General features: G+C 45.2%; 1 pseudogene; it reads right to left on the reverse strand.

The window, feature by feature from the left end:
* Positions 1 to 3,294: 3,294 nt before the first annotated feature.
* On the reverse strand, positions 3,295 to 25,798 carry LOC144695351 (zinc-binding protein A33-like; annotated as a pseudogene).
* Positions 25,799 to 26,639: the final 841 nt, after the last annotated feature.

Below are 26,639 nucleotides of genomic sequence, written 5' to 3' on the forward strand. Positions count from 1 at the left end.
GTCCTTTTGTACATCAACATTTCCCAATCTGACACCATTTAAAAAATATTCTGTCATTCTGTTTTTCCTAGGGAAGTGGTTAACTTCACACTTATCCACACTATACGACATCTGACATATATTTTCCCAATCACTCAATTCGTCTAAATTGCCTTGAAGCCTCTAAACATCCTACTCACCGCTCACATTCCTGCCTTCAAGAAGCCCCCAGCCATTTGTGCATAAATCTGCTACGTAAAGTAACTGAAGTTGGGGAGGCCATTTGGAATTCCAGTGTCTAGTGGGTACTGTGTTAACTTGCTGGTTTTTTTAAATTCTAAAATCTGTTTTGTTCTGTTGCCTTAAAGGGGGATGTGTAGCTGGGAATCAGGTTCATATTAGGAATGTTAGGAGTTGGTATAGGAGTAAGTAATTTGTAGTCTGATTTATGTGTTTAAAATCTTTTATTTTGTTAATAAATACTCTAATTTCATTTTTAAGATCTCTAAAGTCTTAGTGGACACATTATTTCTGAATTTAGTGCACACATCTTCTCGTAATAAATACAAATTGTAAAACCATTGTGATAGAGTGACCAAGTTTCCCGTGTGGATGTGGTCCGCCCGGCACACATCATCTGCCTTGTCATAACACCGACCTCTTGGGAACAACACTGTAAAACTACTCCAGTCTGAAAAATAACCATTCACCATACCTGTTTCTGCTGCTGAGGCAAATTCATATTCATACTGTCACTGCCCATTTTATCCCACGGGCTTCAAATTTTCGTGTTAGCATATTATGTGACTTTTTTCAAATGCCTTTTTGGAAGTCTAGAAATAGCACATTAGCCATGTTACCCTATCAATCCTGCCTGTTACCACATTAGAAAACTCAGTCAAGTTGGTCGGACACATTTCTTTTGAAAAATCCGGGCTGGCTTTCCTTAAGTACTCCACACAATTGTCTACGTGTTTTTTAACTGTGTCCAAGGTTATCACTTCTAAAAGCTTTCCCAGCACAGGGGTTAAACTGTCTTACCTGGAGAGGCTGGATTTATTCTTAGACCGTTTCTTAACAAGGATGAAACATTTACATGTCTCCAGTCCTCTGGCTCCTCTCCTGTACCTAAGGGGATTGGAAGATTATGACCAGTGTCTCTGCAGGGAACTTTAATGGAAAATTTAATAGAGAAGTTCAAAATCATGAAAGGTTTTGAGAAAATAGGGAGAAACTGTTTCCAGTAGCAGAGGGTTCAGCAACCAAAGGATACAGGTGTAAGGTATTGTTTAAAAAAAATCCAGAGTGAGATGAATACGGATTTTCCCGCAGCCCGTTATTATCTGGAATTTGCTGCCTGCCAGTGTGGTGGAAACAATATTCAAAACTAACTTTCAAAAAGGGATTGGCTGTGGGGGAAAAGGAACTGGACTGGGACCAGTTGAATAGCTCTATCAAGGTGCATCTCCAGACAGAGGGGGCTGATTGACCACAGTGTGTGCATTGTGATTTTATGATTTTGCATTGCTTCCCACCTGAAGCAGGCTGGCATTCCCACTGCCCATCTCAGGTCCCTATCCACAGTAGTGATGGCTGAAGTACCAGAGTAAACTTCCGAACAATTTACAGGCAACAGTCACTCCATTTAATCCAGCCAGAAGCTCTTCAAATCATCCAGGTAAATTTGGAATGGGGGCTGTAAGAATCCAGACTCTGGAGCAATTTGTAAATAAAACAAACAACATGTTTAGTTTCTGCTTCTCAGATTTAATGATGAACTGTGTCCTTTTTTTTTTAGAAAACTGCTTCTATTCCACTCGTTTTCAGGTTCTTTTGGTTGAAGAACAAATTTACAAATGTAATCATGGACTTCCAATGTAAATTATAATTCTATATAAAAATGATAATATGAACAGGTTACATGTACAGAGAGACTTAATAATGTTTTTAATAAAATATGTAACTACATACTAGTTATTTAAGGACTATTTCACTGACGGGGAAAGTGATGAGACAGAGCAGACAAACCACAGATAAATGATAACTGTGACTCCACTTCTTTTTGCAAAGTATACTTTATTCCTAAAATATCTGAAAGAACATTTCAAAATGACCATCACAGAAATTGCAATGATATTCAAATGATCATGTTGCACTCAAAGGTGCGTCAGTACAAGAGAAAGCCCATGACAAACATTATAATGCAGCAACTGAACTACTTTTCACGTGGTTAACACTGCCTGTTAATGGCATACATACCCGATCAGTTCACACATCACGTTCAATACAGACAGACTATCACATCAGTATTCACAACAGTGTCACATCATTTACATGCTCAAACAGTCTCAAAGCACGTTCACATTTTAGTGTAAAACAAACCGGAAACAACCCTCCAATTTTATTACAGAGTACCCACTTGAATTTGACAGTCTGGGCAATATTTACAGGCGTGTACCAACCCAGTCCAGTTTCTCAGTGTTATTGAAACATGGTGAGAGTTTGAAGAAAGTCAAGATGACAGTTTTATCGCGGTTACAAGAAACAAACCAATAAGAGATTAATATAAACAGAAAATGATGGAAATACTCAGCAGGCCAGACAGCATGATAACGGCACTTGCTCACTGTCTGAGCCCAAATTGAAGACGGACGAGTATCACAGCAGCAGCTGGACTTCCATCTCCCCTCCTACCGAAAGGAAATGACAGACTCACCGCTGAAAACCATGACAGCCGAAATGTCCATCACCGTGAAGAAGGGAGAGAATTCGGGAGGTTTGTGGTTGGAAATCTTGACAGCTGCTCATGCAGGAATAACACTCACTCCTGGGAATTTATACAAAGCGGGGAGCTTGTTATTTCCCCCACTTCACTTCCTCACCCTCTTGTGCTTTTCTCTCTCTCTCCCACCCTCTGGAGAAATTATTTCCTGGACCACCCCTGGAAAGACTCCCCGGACCACAGTTTGAGAATCACTGAACTGATTCATCTCAAACAAGCTGATGTCCCACCACCTTCCGCCTGTGGAGCAACATTACAGGCAGGAAGGTCACCGGGTTCCTGCAGTTCACAGCTCATTCTACCCAGTAAGTTCTTCTCTACAATTGAGCTTCTATTTGTTTCTTCTCTCCCCCTCCTTCTTTCCCCCAGCCCTACAGAGGTCCTCGCTGATCTTTCAGTTCCCAGTTCCCATACAGGGTTTATACCCGGAATGTTAACCTGGCTTCTCTCTCCACCTGTGACTGAGACCCACACCCATCAGTTTACAGCTAGCAGGAGGCAGGGAGCCGGTGTGAAATTATGGGATGGATCTGTTAGTGACCTTGAATCCCGCAGATTCTCAGCGGGGCCGAGTTTTTCCCGTCGTCATTCGGTCCCGGGTGGAAGATGGGAAAGATTCTCCCAGTGAAAGTGTGGGTGAAAGTGTGGAGATGGGACATGTTGTCCGCATTGTAAAATGACACCTGTCCACCCTCATAGTCCAGGAAAACCCCGATCTTCCGGGGATTCACACTCAGGGTGAGGGGGGTCAGTGAGGGGGAGGTGGCGGCAAAATAACCTCATCCGGGAAACAGCCCCACAACCCACAATCCGGACTCGGGGATCAGGGAGTTTCCCCCTTTCCTGTTCACAGACTCTCGGGCCACTCCGAGCCCCCACCGAGTCTTCTCCCCCACCCCCACCTCCCAGTAATGTCTCCCTGATGTGAATCCCTCTGATCCCAGGACACATTCCCAGGGATCAAACCTCTCCGGGGTGTCAGGGAGCGGCTGCCGTTTGTCTCCGAGTCTCACACTGGTCCGGTCCTCAGACAGGATGAGCCGGGGATTCGCTGTGTTCAGATCCAGAGTCAGAGAGGCTGGAGCTGGGGGAAAGTTAAAATAACACAGTCAGTGATTTAGAGAGAGGGGCTGGGGAGGGGGAGAGAGTGTGAGGAAGGGGGAGAGAGAGAGAGAGAGAGGGAGAGAGAGAGAGGGAGAGGGAGAGAGGGAGAGGGAGGGAGAGAGAGAGAGAGAGAGGGAGGGAGAGGGAGCTGGAAAGAGATGGAGGCGGGGGGGAGGTGAAGTTGAGGAGAGAAAATGGCAGCAGAGGAGGGAGCAGGAACGTGGAGAGGGAGAGTGTGGGTGGACTGATGGAGAGGAAGAGGTGGCAGAGAGTGAGAGCAGGAGGGTTTGAGAACATGGGAGCAGGAGAGAGAGAGACCAGCATGACAGAGATTGGGAGAGTGGGTAAGAAAGAGAGGGTGGAGTAAAGAGAGCAGGGGATGGTAGGAAGTGTGTGGGGATGTGAGAGTGAGATGAAGGGGTAGAGAGTGCAGGGGGGCAGGGAGAGTGCGAGGGTGAAAGTGAGATGGAGGGGTCTAGAGTGCAGGGTGGCTGGGAGAGAGGGTAGATGTGAGAGAGAGATGGAGGGGTAGAGAGTGCAGGGGGCAGGGAGAGTGAGATGGTGTGAGAGAGAGAACGAGATGGAGGGGTAGAGAGTGCAGGGGGGCAGGGAGAGTGTGATGGTGTGAGAGGCAGAACAAGATGGAGAGGTAGAGAGTGCAGGGGGCAGGGAGAGTTTAAAGGTGTGAGAGAGAGTGAGCAAGAACTGGAGGGTGAACGCAAATCGGGCAGAGTGAAAAAGAGAGAAGGGGAGGGCTTACAAGGGTGGGAGAGAGAATGTGAAGGTCTCAGAGAGAGTGGGAGACTGCTGAGAATGTGAACGAAAGCAGAACGGGGAGGGGCGAAAGTGCAGAAGAGGAAAGGGAGAGCGTGGGAGGAGGGGAGGGCTTGGGAGAGGTATAGCGGAATGATGAGGAAAGGGGGAAGGAGAGAGAGTGTCTGGATCGGTGGAAGAGAGGGCGAAATGGGCCTGACAGGGACAATGGGTGGGGAATGGAGGTAGAGGGCAGGAGGGACTGATATTAGATCGAGCAGGAGCATTGTTGAGAGGGTGAGTGCATGGCAGGAAGAGGGAGAGTGTGTGTGGAAGGGGAGAGAGAAAGATTGTGGGAAGGGCAGAGGTAATAATGAGAGCAGAAGTTACAGAGGCAAAGAGAAAGGGAGAGTGGGAGGTGAGTGAGAGAGTGTGGGGACAAGGGGAGTGAGAAAGTGTGGGTGGAGAGAAGGATGGGTGAGAAGAGGGAGAGCATAAGGACGGGAGAGCATGAGTGACAGGGTGTGGAAAGAGATAGTGACGCAGGGAGAGAGAGAGTATGAGAGAGGGAAGAGAGATTGTGAGAAGGAGAGCGGGAAGGGGAAAGATAAAGCTTGGGAGAAAGCGGGGAGGAAACAGCAGGCTGGAGAGAAAGAGAGCTGGAGAGAGTAGGTGGGGAGTGATACTTCTGCGAAACAGGTATGAAAGTGTCACCACACAGATTGTATACAATCTGATCCTGTAAGGTACCAAAGAAAATTAAATTACAAGAACGCTATGATTAGGAGCAGGGGTAGGCCATTCGGTCCCTCAAGCCTGCTCGACCATTCGACGAGATAATGGCTGATCTGATTGGATATATTCAATGACCCAGCCTCCACTGCTCACCGGGGAAGAGAATTCCAAACACTAACCACCCTCTGACAGAAAATAAATTCTCCTCATCTCAGTCTTAAATGGGAGACTCCTAATTTTAAAACTGCCCCCTAGTTCCAGATGTCTCTCCAAGGTAAATGTCCTCTTGGCACCCACCTTGTCAAATCCCCTCAGCGTCTTACACGTTTCAGTAAGATCACCTCTTATCCTTCTAAACTCCAATGAGTAAAGGCCAAACCTGTTCAACCTTTTATCATAAGATAATCCATTCATCCCAAGAATCAGTCGAGCAAATCTTCTCTGAACTGCGTCTTATGTAAGTATCTCATTTCTTAAGTAAGGAGAGCAAAATGGTACACAGACTTCAGATGCAGTCTCACTAAGATCCTGTACAGCTGTAGCAACAATTGCATAGTTTAATACTCGATTCCACTTGCAATAAACATGAACATTCCAGTTACCTTCCTAATCACTTGCTGTACCTGCAATTAATTTTTGTGATTCATGTACCAGATTGTCCAGATCCCTCTCTACTGTAGAGTTCTGCTGTCTCCCTTGGTACATTGCGAGGCCAGACCCCAAAATGTGTTACAGTCCCAGGCAAGACCCTCAAATTTGGTTATCATCTGCTTAGTGACCATTAACTTTTTTATGTTAGTCGACCAAATTTGAAATCCCAGTTGCTTACTAACAGGATAAATCCATAAGATTCCATGTTTTGAAACAAACAGAAGAATTTTACTAAACAAGAGTCAACAATGCAAACAGATAATATTATCTCTTATATTCTATCATAAAGAATTAACATGAGGTAAACATTAATTAACAGGAAAACTGCGGTCGAACACACCACAAACCACATGTTTAATGACAGACACGTGCAAGGCAAATCACATGAACCTGCTCATAATCTGCCCAAATGTCAATTATCACCATTAAAAACCCCCCAGAATAATGGAGGATCAAAGGACAAATATCAACAAGGAACTGCAACACAATATTTTTAGTTAAAAAAAAAGTACAAGAGAAATTAATGGGACTTAAAGGAGATAAATCCCCTGGACCTGATGATCTACATCCCAGAATGTTGAATGAGGTGGCTGTAGAGAAAGTCGGTGCATTGGTGGTCAACTTTCAAAATATGAGACACTCTGGAATTGTTCCTGCAGATTGGAAGGTGGCAAATGTAACCCCACTATTTAAGAAATGAGGAAGAGAGAAAACAGGGAATTACAGACCTGTTAGCCTAACATCAGTCATAGGGGCAATGCTAGAGCCTAAAATAAAGGATGTGATAACAGGACACTTAGAAATAATGGGAAGCTTGGGCAGAATCAACATGGACTTGATGAAAGGGAAATCACGTTTAACAAACCCCTGTTGGAGTTTTTGGAGGATGTAACTACGAGAATAGGGAAGGGGTAACTGGAGGATGTCATTTATTCAGGTTTTCAGAAAGCTTTAGATACGGTCCCACACCAGAGGTTTGCAAACAAAATCAGAGCAAATGCAATTTGGTGGAATTTACTGGCATGGATTGAGAACTGGTTTATGAACAGAAAACACAGAGTAGAAATAAATTGGTCATTTCCAGGTGGACAGGCTGTGACTAGTGGGGTATCGCAAGGGTCAGTGCTTGGGCCCCAGATATTCACAATCCATATCAATGATTTGGATGTTGGGGTTAAATGTAATATTTCCAAGTTTGCAGATGGAAGTGTCAGTTGTGAGCAGGATGCAGAGATGATTGAAGGAGATTTGGAGAGGCTCAGTGAGTGGGTGAAACTGTGGCAGATGGAATTCAAGGTGGAGAAATGTGAGGATATCCACTTTTGTGGGAAAAACCGAAATGTAGGGTATTTCTTAAATGGAGAGAGGCTGGGAAATGTTAAGCATAAAAGGGACTTATGTGTCCATGTTCATGAGTGGACAAAAATGTGGCAGATGGAATTCAAGGTGGAGAAATGTGAGGATATCCACTTTTGTGGGAAAAACCAAAATGTAGGGTATTTCTTAAATGGAGAGAGGCTGGGAAATGTCAAGCATAAAAGGGACTTTTGTGTCCATGTTCATGAGTCACTGAAAGCCGGTACAGCAAGGAATTTAGAAGGCAAATGCTATGTTGGCCTTTATTGCAAGATGATTTGGTTACAGGAGTAAAGGTGTCTTACTACAATTATATATAGCCTTGGTGAGACTGCATCTGGACTAATATGTGCAGCTTTGGTCTCCGAACATGAGGAAAGGTATATTTGCCATAGACTGAGTGAAATGAAGGTTCACAAATAAATTCCTGGAATGGAGGGATTGTCCTGAAGATGCAGAAAATTTGGATTTATTTTAAAGTGCCAGCTAGGACCAGCATCTAGGTTGCCAAAGCATACACAGACAATCACAGCCTTACATGAAAGCTAAAAACTTGTACAAAGGGTTCAGCTGTAAATTTGCAATTAGGAAATGGGAGACACACATGGGCAGGGACTCAGGATGACTCGATCAAGACATGGGGAAGGCCATTTAACACCGTCTGATAGCCTTGAACCACACCCAGTCAGCCCCCGTAAACCTTTTGTCTAGAACAAACGCACATTCTTTGTTCTCTCCCAAAAGGACAATGCCCAGTATCTGCACTGCAATTACTGTACAAGAACACAATGATCAGATTATTGTGCTGTGGCATTTGTCTAACTAGCACCATTAAGTTGTAACTGGTAGTAAAAAATATATTAACTGTGCTCAGTTGAATCTCGGTGGAGAAGCGCCTGGATTGCCCAGCGTTAGCTGCCCACATGTGTAATAAAGGAACCACTTGAATATTGCATCTGGACTCCGAGTGTTGAAATTTTGTACCAGTGTATTCCTCGGACCTTTCAGTCCTGTGAGCAAAGATTAAATAGACGGTTCCTTTGCTCTCTGGAGTTTAGAAAAATGAAAGGTGATCTCAGTCAAACATACAAAATTCTAACAGGACTTGACAGGATAAATGCAGAAAGGATGTTTCGCTGGTTGCGGTGGTGGGGCGGTCGAGAACCAGGAGACACAGTTTCAGATTAAGGGGCAGGTCATTTAAGGCCAAGATGAGGAGGAATTTCTTCACTCAGAGGGTGATGAATCTTTGTAAGTTTCTGTCCCAGACGGTTGTGGAGGCTCAGACATTGGGTAAGCGCAAGACTGAGATGGATAGTTTTCTACATATTAAAAACATCAATGGATAAGGGGATAGAGCAGGAAAATGGTGTTGAAGTAGAGAATCAGCCATGATTTCATTGAATGCCAGAGGGAGGGCTGGACGATCTACTCCTGCCAAGAGCAGTTCTACTCCAGTATCTTGAAAGGGTTAAACAATTTTAGTTAGAATTGCCTGTTAGTAACAATAAAATATAAGCAGAACAGCAGAACGGGAGAATAGCAGATGTGTTTCAGACAGAAGAAGAAAGGAGATGGGCAAGGCAGGAGAACAAAGAACAAGTTCAGGGAGTGAGTGGGCATTGAAGTCAGGAGGCACAGACTCCTGGACAATCAGCAAGAGATGGTGGTCTTGCGAGGATGAGAACAATGTCGAGTGTCTGTACACACGGGAAATAAGTGACAAAAGCCGAAGGCCTCTTTAAGCATGTGATTGTGAATTGACAAGATTAGATTACGAGTCTGTGACAAATTGTGTATAAAAACAAGATTTCGCTGTAATCTGCACAGCTCGGTCTTGGACTGCCCAACGCTGTCTCTCCCTGCATACACTTGAATCACTAATGAAAGATCTTGGCCTGTACCTGCATCTCCTGGTAGTTTGTAAGGCAAATTATAACATGCCGACAGCAGTTCCACTCCAGCATCTCAACACAGGCACGGTCCCAGCTCCTCAGCTGAGCTGCTGCACCAACTGCTGCTCCCAACTCTTTAAACTCAATACAAATGAACACAAATGGTTGTTAACTGACCTTTGAATTCTCCTGTTAACCTGTGATCTCCCAGCAGGGTTCAGCCCCCTTGCCCTGAGACAGGAACTGAATGTATCAACCCTTGGGACATTCTGAACCTTAAATGTTACAATCTCCAGACAACACAAAGGTTATTCCCACAGGTGTGAACTTACAATCGCTCCACACCGAAAATACACAGTCAGAACTCCAACAATATAGTTTTAATCATCCTCTCTATTAAAATAATACATTGCCTTGATATTCTTCCTGCCAAGTGGACAAGTTGATGAATTTGGACATTATAATCCACCCGCTAAATTAACTATCAATTAATCTATCTAAATCCTTTTGTAGACTCTTCATGTGCTCTTAACAAGTTAAATTCTTAATATCTTTGTGTCATGAACAAATTTAACTACCATACATTCGGTCCCTTCATCCAAGTCATTGATATAGATTGTAAATAGTTGAGTTCCCAGCGCTCATCCCTGTGTCACTCCACTAGTTACAGCTCAGCAACCCAAACACAAGAGCGGGATTGGGAGAGAGAGAGAGAAAAAACGTGTGAATATAGAGAGGGGAGAGGGAGGGGGAGGGGAGGGAGAAAGGGTGATGAAGGAGTGAAAGATTGGGAGGGGTAGGGGCGTGGTCAGTGAGTGGACAGAGTGGAGCCAGAGTTAGCTGGAGGGGACAGTGACAATGGTGGAAGGGGAGGGCTGAGATGGTGGAAGGGGGAGGGGAGAGAGGTTGGGAGGTGGAGCGGAGAGAGAGCATGGGATGGGGAGGGGAGAAAGAAAGCTGACGGGAAAGGAGGAGGGATTGCGAGGGACAGTGTGCGGGACAGGGAGGACAGGGAGAGTATCGGACCGAGATGAGGGAAGAAGTGCGGAATGGGGAGGGAAGACTGACTGGAGGTAAGTGAGTGAGAGAGGGGAAGGATGGGGAGTGGAGTATGTGTAGGAATGGGCGGAGGGAGAGAACAAAGTCAACGGGAAGGGAGGTGGCGGGGAGCAGGGGACCAGGAAAGTGAGATGAGAGAGAAAGCAGGAAGGAGGTTGTGAGGAAAATGTACAGGGTGGGGGTGGGGGGAGGCAGAGGGAGCATGGGAGCAAGAAATCGAGGAAGGGAGGACTGGGGGGGTGGGTAGAGGGAGTGGGTGGCGAGTATAGAGAGTGGAGGAGGGGAGAGAGCAGAGATGCGGGAGGAGCAAGTGCAGATTTGGGTGGGTGATATTGGGGAGACAGTGGGTGGTGAGCATAGAGTGTGAAGGAGCCAGGCAGCAGTGGGAGGGGGGGTGGGCATTGTGTCATCCAGCGTGGACAGGAACATTGAGGAGCTGAGAAAAAGACTGCTGCCTCCCCCATCTCCATATTGTAATCAGGAAAATAAATGTGCTCAGCTTTTCACTGTCGCCCACATCCATGTCCAGGAAACCCAAGGCTCAGGGCTTGAGTCTCAGGACATCCCAATTATTGGAAAGACTCCAAAACAGCACCAACATTAGCAGATGGATGGCGCCTAACGCCTGTTTTCGTAACTGTCCTAGTCCCTTAAAAACATCCGAGCCCAATTATGAGTTGGACTAGATAACGGAATCTTCTCGCGCAGAAGGAGGCCATTCAGTCCATCGTACTTGTTCAGGCTGTCCAATTTAATCGTCTAGTCCAGCTTTTTGCCCGGAACCCTGCATATTAGTCCATTTGAGAATATGTTCAATTCATTTTTGAAAGTTCCTATGAAATCCACATTTTCAGACAATGAATTGCAGATCATGAACATAGTCTGTGAGATTTCATTTTTGCTCATTACCCCTCTAATTCTTTTGGTGATTATTTTAAATCTTAACCTTTAGTTACAGACACACTTACCAGAGTAAACAGATTCTCCTGATCTGCTCAATTAAGCCCTCATAATTGAAATTCCTGCATTAAATCTCCCTTTAAACTTCTCTGTTCTAGAGAAGCTTATCCAACTTATCCAACGTTACCAGCTTATCCAACTACCCTGTAAACTGAAGTCCCTCATCAGTGCTATTGTGCTGGTAAGTACCCCCTGCACCCTCTCCAAGGACTTGACATCCTTCCCAAAGTGTGGTGCCCAGAAATGCAGAAATTACTCCTCCAGAGGCCTATTTGAAGTGCTCATCGGTGCAAACACTGCACCTGAAACTGCTCCTTTCTATACCCGTGCACTTGCACATGAGGGACAAGTTCACTATCCTGATTTTCTAATCCAGAAGGTGATCAAGAGTCACCAACAGATGCTCCAAGGTGACATTGAGACACATGGGGTGAAATTTGTCATGGACGGTTGTGTGACTTGGACAACACTGAAGTAGCAGCTCGGAACACATTCCTCTCAATATCTGTATCCATTAACTCTGATGGAGATTGATATTGAGCACGATGTAAGCTGGGTTACTGATTTACTGTCTGATTTTCACATATTGCGTTACCATCCAAACAAGGTTTACTCTTTCTGAAACTCTTTTTGAACTGTTTAAAAATAAAGACAGTTTTAACTAAACACACAGACATTTCAGGACATGTCATTGAGGTGATGGCTCACCAACAGGCACTCCGTCTACAGCAACTTTCATAGACAATGGCCTCTCTGGATATGTGTGAATAGCTTTCTTACTGCCTTTTCAAGATACAGATATTACATCCATAGCTGGCATACACCTGGAGATATCCACTGCTGAGAGCAGAAAATGACCACATGCAGGTGGAGGGATTGATAAGGCATGAAACACAATTGGATGACCCGAATCAAGTTATTAACTTATATATCAAGGGACCAGGGTCAGAAAGGGATATAAAGCCACAGCCACAAGGACAGCCAGGAAAGCGTGATGTGGTCAGTCAAAGGAAGTCGTGCAGGAGAAGTCATTCAGCAGAGTGACCACGTGGGAATGGGCTCCGACATGCGGATCTCACTGAACAACTGGTGTTGGAAGTGTATATTATTGCATGTTTGGTTAATAAATGTTTTGAGGGGTTGTTTAGGTTGGGCCTGTACTCATTAGATCTCAGGGTCGGGAGAGCATGTGGCGGTGGATCAGAATAATGCCCAGTGGAATGAAGGGAGGTTCAAGGGTGACAGAGGGGAGTGGAAAGCTGATATTGGGTGGGTTAATGTGATGGGGGGAAGTTGGTGGGTGGCAGGGGGAAGGGTAGAAGTTGGTGGATGAAGTTTGGAAGGTGACACTCACCATTCTTCAAATCTGACGTTGACCACGCAGTTAGTCAGTAAGTAAGATGCCTCGAAGTGGGAGCAAGGTCTTTTTGGTGGGTGGTGATCAAGGTCGGCAGAAATGGCCGACGAAAGGAACACCCTAATAATTATGAGGTAACTGGATGTCATCCATGTTCAGTCGTGTTCTCCCCTCTATGGTGAAGCCTACACGTCAGCAGGTTTATGCCCATCTCATCACATCGAGATCCCAGCAAGGTATGGAGCTTCCTTTCATTCTGTCCATTCGCCATCAGCTGCAGTCAGAGGCAGGGATGAATGGAGAGCGAGGGGTGGAAGCCTCCAAGGAGCACGGGTGGTGGCCAACTCATGACTCCAAAAATCCATCCCCCCAGCTGAATGGTCATGCCTGACAAGGGCTCATGTGTTTAGTCTTTCTATGTTACCAAGGCAATGGTCTCTCTGTAGGGACTCGAGGGTAGTGGAGGGTATTAAAGGAACTATCTCGGTGATTGCCGGGCAGGATCCTCAGGGACAAGGGATACCCCCAGCAAAAATGACTGATGATGCCAGTTCACCACCCGCAGAGTACTGCTGAGGAGATACAATGATGGCTATACCCCCACCAGGTCCCTGGCTGAGCAGGTGATTGAGCTCCTAAAGATGAGGTTCAGATGTTTGGATGGCTCAGGCAGTGCTTTCCCATACTGAGAATGTCTCAGATCATCATTGTCTGCTGCACCCTGCACAGCCTCGTGATACAAAAGGGGGATGTGTTGCCTGAGCGAGACATGGGGAAACAAAATGTCTGCTCCGATGAGAAGGACAATGAAGGGGATGGGAGGGCCAGGATGTGGCCAAACCACATGCAGAGGCTATAGCTGGAATATGATGTGGTAGACAGGCCCATACCAATCTGATAGTTACCAGATTCCAGGCAGAGTAAGCTTCCGGGACATTTGTTGAACTTTTTGGTTTTCTATCCTTTGGAGGCTGGAAGGCCCCAGCACCTTCTTGTTTACTGACCATAGATTTCTCAAATGTACCTTTATTTATGAGAGCAGAATTAAATTGCAGTAGTGACATCTTCCCTGCAGTTGGTTTGAGCCTTGCATGTGCTCAACTATAATAAAATGCTGAACCCTGGCGCCAAATGCGCTTATTAGGATCTGCACCATCTCCTGCAACCTCAGGCACCTGTAAGTAGAATTGTGATTTCAGCAATGCACTGACAACGTCCTGAACACGACAGATTGGAAGGAATGTCAAATCTAAACTTTCCAGAGATGCACTATCCTGATTGGGCATTCTGAATACACTTGTGTGTCACTGACTGAAAGCTGACGCATTGGTCCCAAGTGAAGCCCTAGATGGGTCCATTATTAAAGAAGTTCAAGGCGGGGGTGACCTTCAACGCCACCAGCATTGGATTCCCTCCAAGCCCTTGTGGCCGCAGCTCATTGTGGAGAAGCTGGCAGATAGATCCCGGGATCTACGAAGCCACCTCCAGCATTGCCTTTCACCCATTTGTGGATAAGAGCACCGCCTGTGATACACCTGTGGTCAGGCCAATGGCCGCCATCTTGACTTCCCTGAGGCCGGTTCTTGCTAACCCTGACACCTGCTCTCAAAGGGGAGCCGACCTAGCAGAGAGCTCTTTCAACTATAACCAGACAGGGAGGAGCAACATGAGAACGTTTGACCCCTATAAATCGCTGCTCCATGCATATTGATGAGAGATTATCATGTTCATGCCCCCCCCCCCGGTCACCACTCACACATCATAATCGCATATCCCTTGACATGTTTATCATGCCAACAAGTTTAGGGGTTACTTTGTAGTCCACTCACTGAGTGCCTCACCTGCACTATGCATTGCTGAGGTGGAAGGCCCCTGACCCTCCAGTCACAGAGACCCCTACAAGTCTGAGTCTCAGATGGACTTTCGCTTAAGTGGAAGACCGTGATCTGTCATTGTTGCACCCACAGTCAAGGAAAACTTCTTTCCTGCATGGACCCTGCACAGGACAGTTAAAGCTGCTGATCATTCACATGGATCTCCTCACAGTCCTCAGCACAGGTCCAATCGACACTCCCTCTCCTCGTGCTCTAAACAAGCAACGATCCTTCAATGATATCCAATGCACTTTGGTTAGACACATGGCAGCATGATATCATCGCAATAACAGAAACCTGGCATACGGAGGGGCGAAAATTGCAGATTACCATCCCTGGATATAGAGTTTTCAGGCAGGGTAGAGAGGGGGATAAAAAAGGTGGGGGTATAGCATTATCGGTTAAAGAATCAATGACAGCTGAAAGGAGGGATGACATCCAAAATGAAGCATCAAATAAGGCCCTATGGGTGGAGCTCAGAAAGAAAAAAGGGGCAGGCTCACTACTAGGAGTGTACTCAGGCCCCCAAATGGTGGAATGGGACAAATATGTAGGCAAATTTCTAAGTGCAAAAACAATAGGATGGCAATATGTGGAGGCTTTAGCTACCCTAATATGAATTGGGATGCAAACAGTGTGAAGGGCACGGAGGGCACAAAATTCTTGAACTGCATTCAAGAGAACTTTCTTAGCCAGCACATAACAAGCCCAACGTGAGGGGGCGCAATTCTAGATTTAGTCTTAGCAAATGAACCTGGGCAAGTGGATGAAGTAGCAGTGGGTGACCATTTTGAAGATACTGACCATAAGACAGTTAGATTTAACACCATTATGGAAAAGGGCAAATAGAAAGCAGGGATAAAAGTTCTAAATTGGGGGGAGACAAATTTTACAAAGCTGAGAGGTTAATTGGCGAAAGTGGATTGGGTAGAGTTATTAGATGGGAAAATGTTGTCAAATCAGTGGGGGTTATTCAAAAGCAAGATTCTATGGGCACAGTGGAGACATGTCCCCATAAAACGAATGGTAATACTGACAAATCTAGAGCCCCCAGGTTACACAGAAGCAGACAGGTCAAGATGAAGCAAAAAAAGAAGTCTCATGGCAGTCACAAAAAGCAAGTCTAGAGGAGTATAGAAAGTACATGGGTGAAGTAAATATGTAAATTAGGAAAGCAAAGCGAGGATTTGCAAAAATGTTGGCAGGTAAAATCATATAAAACCCTAAGGAGATTTGCCAGTACATTAAGAGCAAAAGAATAACTAGAGGAAGGGTAGGGCCTATCAGAGATGTACATGGTAACCTGTGCGTTGATGCTGAGGACGTGGGCAGGGTTCTCAATGCGTACTTTGTCTCAGTCTTCACTAAAGAGAGGGATGATGCAAACATTCTAGTTCAAGAGGAGTAGTGTGAAATATTAGATAAAATAAGTATAGTGAGAGAGGAAGTAATGGAGGAACTGACATCCTTGAACGTGGATGTATAACCAGGACCACATGGATTGTATCCCGGGTTGTTAAAAGAAGCCAGGGAGGAAATAATGGATGCCCTGAGGATTATGTTCCAATCCTCACTAGAGACAGGTGAGGTACCAGATGGTTGGAGGTCTTTGAACATTGTACCATTATTTAAAAAGGTTGTGAGGGATTGGCAAGAAAATGATAGGCTGGTCAGCCTGACTTCAGTTGTGGGCAAATTATTGGAATCAATTCTGAGAGGCAGGATAAAGTGTCACTTAGAAAGGCATTGATTGATCTGGGATAGCCAGCATGGTTTTGTAGGGAAAGATCATGTCTTACTAACTTAATCGAAATTTTTGAGGAACCAACAAGGAGGATTGATGAGGGTAGTGGAGCAGACATTGTCCACGTGGATTTTAGTGATGCATTTGACAAGGTCCCACATGGCAGACTGGTCAGGAAAGTGAGATCATATGGGTCACAGGGAAGGAGGCGAGTTGGATCCAAAATTGGCTCAGCAACAGGAAACAAAAGGTCATGGTCGATAGATATTTTTGCAAATGGAAAATGGTTTCCAGTGGTGATTGACAGGGCTCAGTGTTGGAGTCCTTGCTGCTTGTTGCATATATTCATGGTTTGGGCGTAAATGTGGGAGGTATGATTGGGAAATTTGCTGATGACACAAACATTTTCCCTGTAGTTGGAAGTGAAGAGGGTAGCTGTTATCTCCAGAATTATATCAATGGTTTTGTTGAGTGGAAAAATTGAATTCAATCCGGATAAGTGTGAGTGATGCATTTGAGGTGGGGCTGAGGAAGTGAGAGACGTTGGCGTGCATGCCGTATATCCTGGAAGGTGGCAGTACAAGTGGGTACAGTGGTCTAGAAAGCATATGGAATGCTTTTCTTTATTGGATGAGGTATTTAAGTCCAAGGCAAGAACGTTGTGATGGAACTGTATCAGATGCTGGTTACCACAGGGCACAGATTTACAGTGAATGGTAAAAGGATTAGAGGGGAAATGAGGAAAATATTTTGCGCCCAGAGGGTGATGGGCATCTGGAAGTCTTGGCCTGGTTGGTGATTTAGGCTGAAATACTCAACTCATTTGAAAGGTACCTGGATCTGCACCTGAAGTGTTGTAAACTGCACAGCTATGTACCAGGAGCTGGAAATTGGGATTAAAATGAGCGGCTAGTTTCTTTTTTCTTTGGCTGGTGCAGGCACAATGGCCTGAATGGCCTCTTACTGTGCCGTAACTTTTCTATCATTCTATGGTTGCAAACCTTTTATGTGAGGCCTACTGCCACCTTTGATAATGGAGATAAAGTAGACGGGCACACCACCAAAATCTCCATGTGCGGTCGACAAAGGATTTAGGCAAATGCACAAACATCTCTTTAATATTACACCCAAATCCCTCTTGCAGTCAAGAATAATGTGCAGCCTCTGATTTTCTACTGTTAAGAAGACAGCGTAGAGCTTCAGTCTCTTAGCCTTAAAACTGCATCCGTGCCACTCACATAGCAGATTTAACACTGATTGAGTACTCGTGGCAACCACCACATCTCACATCAGGGCAACAGCTGCAGGAGAAACAAAAACCTTGATGATCCATCTTGGTCTCCTTCCAACGTTACCAATGTCATAGATGCCAGTCTTCAGCTGAGGCAACTGACTGCACATGATCACAAGTAAGGGATGAACTCACTGGATACAGCAAAGGCAATGGACACTAACAACATCCCAGCTGTAGTACTGAAGATTTTAACTCTGAAATTAGTGACACAAATTGTTCCAGTCGACTTACAACACAGCCATCTGCTCGACAATGTGGGAAATTGCCCAAGTATATCCTGCCGACAAAAAGCAGGACAAATACAATGCAGACAATCAATGGTCCAACAGCCTACTCTCAATCTTCAGGCAAGTTGTAGAATGTGATGTTGACAATGCCATCAAGTGGCACTTACACAGCAATAAAATGCTTATAATCCTCTGTTTGCGTTCCACCAGAGCCACTTGAAATCGAATCAGTTAGATAAAAATGAAATAAAGATGGACAGGTGATGTGTTGCAGTTGCAGCAGGTGGGGACCAGAGGCTACCCGTCTGATTCACGGCAAACACATCTGCAGTAAGTGTCTGCAGCTTGAGGAACCTCAGCTCCGAGCTGATCCACTGGAATCCGTGATTTGGACAGTGCAATGCACTGGAGAGGGGTAAAGTTACCAGCACATTTTGTTCCAGGAGGCAGTGACACCCTTAGGCATTCCGATTTGTTCAGTGGTCAGGGAAAGGGAAGAAAGTCAGGTTAGAAAGTCCAGCCTTTGCAATTGCCCAACAGATTCAAAGCCCTTGCACCTCATGTGGACGAGAGCATGAATGCAGGGAGGATGAGCAAACTGACTATGGCACAGTGGTGCAGGAAGCTATCCAAATGCAAAAAGGAATGTCATTGTAGTAGGGGACAGGTTAGTTAGGGGGATAGAAACTCTTCACTTCAGTCAAGTGCATGCATTCCAAAGGCTGTGTTGCATGTCCTGTGCCAGAGTCAAAGTAATCCTCTCAGGACTGGCGAGGAACTTGGAGTGGGAGGAAAAGCATCCAGTTCTTATAGTCCCCGTGGATACTTATATTGATAGGACTAAGAAAGAGGTTCTACTGAGAGAGTATGTGCAGTTAGGCACTAAATTCAAAGGTAATAATCTCTGCCTGAGGCATCAGCTGATTGGCATGGAGTGAATACGATCAGAGAATTGGATGTGTGGCTCAAAGATTGGTGTTGGAAAAATGTGTTTCAATTCATGGGGCACTGGCACCAACGCTGGGGAAAAAGTGAGTGAAACTATTAGAATGGCCTTCACTTGAACCACGCTGGAACCAGTGTCCTGGCAAATTGTACAACTAGGTCTGTGGAGAGGACTTTAACCTAAAGAGTGGGGGAGGGGGAGGAATTGTTCATGTGTGGAGAGGTTTTGAACATCCATGAAGGCCCTGCCTTTTCAACTTCACCCCACAACTGAGGTGTGGTGACCCTCAGGTTAAACTCAGCACCAGTCATCTATCTCTAATGAGAGCGCAGCCAATGGTCCTCTGGGACAATGTTGACTTTCACTTCACAGTTTTCATTTCCTTACTTAAGGGAGTTATATTTATGTCTTCGAAGCAGTACAGGGAAGGTTCGCTAGGCTGATTCCTGGATGAAGGAGTTGTCTGATGAAGAAAGTTTGAGACATTTAACCCTATACTCTTGAAGTTTAGAAAAATTAGAGGTGATCTTAGTGAAACATATGTGATTCTGAGGGAGCTTAATAGTGTTGATAGTGGGAGGATGATTCCTCTTGTGGGGGTATCTAGAAGCAGTGGACATGGTTTATAAATCAGGGGTCTGTCTCCCTTTTGAGATAGAGATGAGAAGGAATTTCTTCTCTTTGAGGGATGTTAGCCTTTGGAATTCTGTTCCACATACAGCAATGGAGAAGAGACTGTTGTATAGACTCAGGGCTGAATTAGACATAATTTTGAACGACATTGGAGTTAAGGGCTATAGGGAAAAGGGAAAAAGGGCAGTTAAAGCCACAGTTAGATGAGCCATGATCTTATCAAATGGCGGGACAGGTTTAATGGGCCAAAAGGCCTCCTGCTGCTCCTATTTCTTATAATCTTATGATGATCATACGACCACAACCCCTCACTGGAGGAACGTTGGATTTCCTGTTTCCCTCACACCCCTGGAACTTTGGAGCTCATTTATTTCCTTCACAACTGGAATTATAGTTAGGAAAATTAATATAAAAGTTTTACCAGGGTCAATGGAATTGATCATTTCCCTCCAAGCTCTGTACTGTAAAGGTCCTATGAACTTTCCGATAGACAGGTCTGCAACATCTGCTACTGAGAGTTTCGGAGTGTCATCACTAATCCTGTAAATATCAAAGAATTAATGCTATAAATTGATCCCATTTGAGCATTTTAGACATGATTTAAATGGTGAAGCTACCCCAAAATGCATATCTTTCAGCATTTTTAATATTAGAACAAATGTGATAGGAAGTGAAATTTCTCTCTATAACTGAGCAAAAGATAACTTGGAAACGCAAGGGCAGAGGATGGAAACACTCATGTCCTGCAAAAGGCCCACAGCCTGATAACAAATTAGTTGCTTGTATATCACAGATCACAGGAGAAGATAAACATTTAGCCTGTCCACTTGCTCTATTACAAACAAAGCTTGTAGAATAAAAGCAAAGGTTGAAAACATCAACCCAACTCTCCGAGACACCTGCGCTCCTCTACTTCTGGCCAATTGAATATCCCTGATTTTAATCACTTCACCATTGGCAGCTGGACCTTCATCTGCCGAGGCCCTGAGCTCTGAAATTCCTTCTCTAAACCTTTCTGCCTCTCTATTTCTCTTTCTTCCTTTAAGACATTTTAAAATGTACCTCATCTTTGGTATTAATATCTCCTTTTGTTTTGGTGCAAATATTGCTGTATATCTTAAAGCACGTTTCTGCTATTGCGTTGATCTTTTTCATCATTCACAGGGTGTGGGCTTCGCTGGATAGCCCAGCATTTATTGCCAATCACTAACTGTCCCTTTAGAAGGTGGTTGTGAGCTGCCTTCTTGAACCCCTGCAGTCCAAGTGGTCTAGGTACACCCACAGTGCTGTAAGAGAGGGCGTTCCAGGAATTTGATCCAGTGGCAGTGAAGGAATAATGATATAGTTCTAAGTCAGGATGGTGAGTGGCTTGGAGGGGAGCTTCCAATTAGTGGTGCTCCCACACATCTTCTGCACGTGTCTTTCTAGATGGTAGCAGTCATGGATTTGGAAGGTGTTGTCTAAGGAGGCATGGTGAGTTCCTGCAGTGCATCTATTAGATGGTACACACTGCTGCCACTGTTTGTTGGTGGTGGAGAGAGTTAATGATTGTGGATGGGGTGTCAGTCAAGTGGGCTGCATTGTCCTGGATGATGTCAAACTTTTTGAATGTTAGCGGAGCCGCACTCATCCAGGCAAATGGAAAATTCTTCATGCTCCTGAAATGTGGCTCGTAGGTGATGGGCAGGCTGAGTTACTCATCGCAGGATTCCTAGCCTCTGACCTGTGCTTATAGCCATTGTCTTTATATGGTTAGTCCAGTTCAGTTTGTGCTCAATGGTATCCCTCAGGATGTTGATAGTGGGGGATTCTGTAATGGTAATAGCAAGCGACGGAATATCAAGTGGCGATGGTTAGATTCTCTCATGTTGGCGATAGCCATTGCCTGGCACTTGTGTGGGGAAAATGTTACTTGCCAGTTGTCAGCCCAAGCCTGGATATTGTTTAGGTCTTGCTGCATTTGGACATGGAGTGCTTCAGTATCTGAGGAGTAACAAATGGTGCTGAACATAATGCAATCATCAGCGAAAGTCCCCACTTCTGACCACTTATGATGGACGGAAGGTCAATGATGAAGCAGTTGAAGATGGTTGGGCATAAGACAGTGCCCTGAAGAACTCCTACAGTGATTTCCTGGAAATGAGATAATTGACCTCCAACAACCACTAGCATCTTCTTTTGAGATAGTTATGACTCGAACCAGTGGAGAGTTTTCCTCCGATTACTATTGACTCCAGTTTTGCTAGGGTTCCTTGATGCCACACTCGGTCAAATTATGTAATGTTCAGTCACTCTCACCTCAGCTCTGGAGTTCAGCTCTGCTGTCCATGCTTGAACCAAGATTAAAATGAGGTCAGGAGCTGAGCAACCCTGGCAGAACCCAAACTGAGCGTCAGTGAGAAGGTTATTGCTTAGTAAGTGCCACTTGATAGCAATGTTGAAGACCCCTTCCGTCACTTCACTGATGATCGAGAGTAGACCTACGAGGCAGTACTTGGCCAGGTTAGATTTGTCCTGCTTTTTGTGTACATGATATACCTGAGCAATTTTCCACATTGCCGGGTACATGCCAGTTGTACTGGAACAGCTTCGCTAGGGGTGCGATAAGTCCTGGAGCACAAGCCTTTAGTACTATGGCCAGAATATTGTCAAGCCCCATGGCCTTTGCAGTATCCAGTGCCTTCAGCCATTTCTTAATATTACGTGGAGTGAATCAAATTGGCTGAAGACAGGCATCGGTGATGCTGCGGACTTCTGGAGAAGGGCGAGATGGGTCATCCACTGGGCACATCTTGCTGAAGATGGTTGCAAATACTTCAGCCTTAATCATTTGCACTGATGCGCTGGGCTCCCCATCATTGAGGGTGGGGTATTTGTGGACTCTTCTCCTTACGTTAGTCGATTAATTGTCCACCGCCATGCAACGCTGGATGTAGCAGGACTGCAAAGCTTTGATCTGATCCATTGGTTGTGAGATCACTTATCTCTGTCTATCCATTGCTGCTTCCGCTGTTTGACATGCAAGGAGCCCTGGGTTGTAGCTTCACCATGTTGACACCTCATTTTTAGGCATGCATAGTCCTGCTTCCGGCATACCCTCTTGCACTCTTATTCAACCAGGGTTAATTCCCTGCCTTGGAGATAATAGTCGAGTGCAGGATATGCTGAGCCATAAGGTCGCAGAGTGTGGTTTAGTACAAATCTGCTGCTGCTGATGGCCAACAGCGCCTCATGGATGCCCAGTTTTGAATGAGGGTATCATCAGTCTGAAGGCAGGAGTTCATCTCCACAAGGACTGTGCGGTGGTCACTCCTACTGCTGCAGTCATAAACAGATGCATGTGCGGTAGGCAGATTGGTGAGGATGAGATCAAGTACGTTTTTATCCTCTTGTTGGTTACCTCATCACCTGCCACATACCCAGTCTAGCAGCTATGTCCTTTGGGACATAGCCAGCTCGGCCAGTAGTGGCGCTTTATGAAAAAATCATTCATGAGATGTGGGCATCGCTGGCTAGGCCAGCATTTACTGCCCATCACTAATTGCCCTTGAAAAGTTGGTGGTGAGCTGACTTCTTGAACTGCTGCATGCCATGTGGTGTAGGTACAGCCACAGTGCTGTTAGGGAGGGAGTTGCATTAACGAGTCACTCTTGGTGATGGTCATTGAAGTGCCCGATCCAGTGTGTATCCTGCACCCTTGCCACTCTTGGTGCTTCTTCCAAGTGGCGTTCAACATGGAAGAGTACTGATTCATCAGCCAAAGAGTATGTGAGGGAGGGGTGGGGGGAGGGTGTTGGCAAACGGGTTGCTACGTGGTCATCATCAGTATGTTTCCTTGCCCATATTTCACCCGATGCCATGAAACTTCATCGGGTTCTGAGTCGATGTTAAGTACTCCCAGGGCAACTCCCTCCAAATTTTATACCACAGTGCCGCCACCTCTGCTGGGTCTGTCTTGTCGGTGTTAAGGATACAGGTCAAAGTTCTACACTGGAATCAAAACAAAACCTGTTCCCACTTAACATGTGACTGTCTCGGTTTGGTCAGGAGCCTTGCAGGGACGTGGATGGTCGACACCATGGAAACATGGACGGTGTGGCTCTCTCGGGGTCAGTCGGAAGGCCACAGCCGCACTAACAGCAGTCTGCAGCCTGCAAGTGAGCACTTCAGGACTGCATGGCATCTTACAATTTAATACAATCATGCGGACCAGTTATAAGAAATCTAATTTAACATCTGCAATAAAACATGTCAACACAATAAAAGACTAGTGCTTAAACCATAAGCAGAGTTATTGTCGCCCGATGAACGGCACTTTAATGTTGCGATTGTAAGTAGAAAAGAAATTCATAACAAAACCTTTCTGAGTTATTTTACCAAATTGTGCAGAGTTTCAGCAGAAAACATGTCCTACCTTCTCTTCCGACAAGCTTCCTCCTGAAATAAATGAATCACGAACAGTGAGGAGAACAGTGACAGATTTAGAATCATAGAAAGTTTACGGCACAGAAAGAGGCCAGTCGGCCCATCCTGTCTGCGCCAGATGAAAAACAAGCCACCCAGCCTCATCGCACTTTGCATCATTTGATCCCCAGTCCTGCAGTTTACAGCACTTGATGTCAATATCCAGACAGCTTTTAAATGAGCTGAGGGTTTATGCCTCTACTACTCTTACAGGCAGTGAGTTCCAGATCCCATAACCGTCTGGGTGTAAAGGTTTTTCATCATCTTCCCTCTCATCTTTCTATGCACTTTAAATCTGTGCCCCCTGGTCACTGACCTCTCTGCTAAGTAAATAGGCCCTTCCCCACCCACTCTATCAGGCCCCTCACAATTCGGTATATCTCAAATCTCCTCTCAGTCTCCTCTGTCCCAGGGAGAACAACCCCAGCCTTTCCAATCTTTCCTCATAGCTGCAATTTTCTAGTCCTAGTAACATCCTTGTAAATCTCCTCTGTACCCTCTCTAATTCAATTACTTTTCTGTTAAGAGGTACCCAGAACCGCACACATTTCAGGAGGACATAAACAGGGCGGCTGGTGAAATGAGCAGACTCAGAGCATGTTAGATTCAACACGGAAGTGTAAAGTGGTGCATTTTGGCAGGAAGGTTGTGGAGAGTCAAATATACTGGAACTCAACATCAGTCCCGCTCACAGACACAGTGACTCTCACACACCGTACCAGACACACCCACACACTCACAACATGAACTGGAACTGGATTACAATGGGCGGTCCAGGTGAAAATTAAACTTGGCAACGCGGAAATAATCACAAAGCAAGTGTGAAGATCAAGAAAACTGATTCTCTGGAGGTTACAGGTATTCTCGGGAATCTGCAGACAATGTGGAAGCCGATTATTTCGGGGAGACCGCAGAAATGTGCTTAACTCAGTTTTTATTTATTCAGTAAATTCGATATTTATTCCACAGTTATCAGTTATTTTGTGACTGTGTGAAGTTTCATTGAACTGACCCGCAATATATTCCCTCACCTTTAAAAATATCAACTCGACCTTTTGCTCCGTCTGTTTCTGCAACTTTGAGAGCTTCTCCTCAATAGAATTTAAATTCTCCTCAATCTCTCGAAGGTTTTTCTCCATTCTTTCTAGAATCCTCTCCTCTTCTTCCCTGAGATCTCTGAGTAGTCGCTGCTCTTTCTCAGTGAGAATCTGATGCATTTTAGTGAACTCGGATGTGATGTGGGTCTGCAGACTGCTCGACCGTTCCTACCAAATGAAATGTGAAACATAATTAATGTCCCGCGATAAAGGGAGCAAAACTGACCGAGATCCCAGAAAACCAGCACAGGGAGACCTTACCCTGACTTCGGAAATCTTCCGCTTCTGTTTCTGTTCCGTTTCTAGAACCGCCGATTTCTTCTGTGTGAGAGAATCTAAGGAAGATTTCAGCTGACCCTGGGATTGGGAGAGAAAATCACAGAATTGAAGTGTTAGACCATGAAAATATGATAAAACTATCAACTTAGAAAATATATCCCCTTTTACCCTGTAGATTTCAACAGCTTCTTTAATTGGTAGGAAGCGGTGCTCTCTGTGTTCCCGCGAATCTCTACAAATCACACAGATCAATTTCTTGTCAGTTTCACAAAACAGCTTCAGTTCTTCCTGATGTTCCTCACAGTGAAGTTTGCTTTCCTTCTCTTTCCGATCCAGCTTTAATTTTCGAACTTTCTCGGCCAGATTCGCTAAGGCCCGATTCGCCCTGAGGTTTCTTTCCGGAAACTCCTCTCTACATTCCGGGCAGGAGTTTTTCTCCTTCTTTTCCCAACACTGGGTGATACAGGAGCGGCAGAAGTTGTGTCCACACTGCAGTGTAACCGGATCAGTGAAGAAATCAAGGCCAATGGAACAAATTGCCTCCTCGGTCAAACTCTGGACCTGTTCTCTGAAAGCCATGTTCACACTCAGCACTTCCTGATTCAAACCGCTTTCAGTTTCGATGTTGCTGCCGCACACCCTCAGTACAGCTTATTTCTTATAACGTTCACTTCGATCCTCAGGCAATTATTATTCCTTCGTAGTCTAAGTCCTCGCGACTTTCACACAGGACAGTAAACATAACACGCCCAGTCTAAAGGGGGAAAAGCAGAGTTGAAGAACTGAGGGGAATAATTGAAACCTGTCGAGGGCGGGTTGGGCTCCAGGGAATGTTGACAGTGGAGAGAAAGAGAGAGAGAGGGAGGGAGAGAGGAGGGGGGAAATCGGTGGAATCGAGATTCCATTGCACTTCTCTCCAGTCTGAACTCGCTGCCGATTACAAACCCTCTGGTGAAACAAGGTGTGAGATCCAGATCCTTAAAATGCGTTCCTGATTGCAGTCGCTCACACTAAGGCAAAAAGTACCATAACTTCAAGAAAGCATATCGAGAGATAGATACAGAGAATTTAGAGGGTTCGACCTGTCAAGTTACTTTATATTTAATAAAAGAAAATCTTATGTTTTAATAGCGCCTTTCTCAGCCGCTGGACGCCCCAACGCGCTTTGAAGCAGAGGAAGTACTTTAGAAGGGGAGTCACTGGTGTCACGTTGGAAAATACATCAGTCAACATGAGAACAAGTCTGAGTTCTGTACCGAAGCATCTGGAATGAGACGCGATCCCACCACTTTCTGATTCAGAGGTAAATAAGCTACCAACGAGCCACAGCTGACAGATGGCACTAAAATTAGATATTTTTCACTTGTTTCCGGAATGTTTCTTTGCAGCAGTGTGGAGAGATGAAGCAGCGGATTTACTGGCGAGGGGGTCTCCTCCCAGGTAACTCTGT

Source organism: Cetorhinus maximus, chromosome 21 (assembly GCF_964194155.1).
Source record: "Cetorhinus maximus chromosome 21, sCetMax3.hap1.1, whole genome shotgun sequence".
NCBI lineage: Eukaryota > Metazoa > Chordata > Chondrichthyes > Lamniformes > Cetorhinidae > Cetorhinus > Cetorhinus maximus.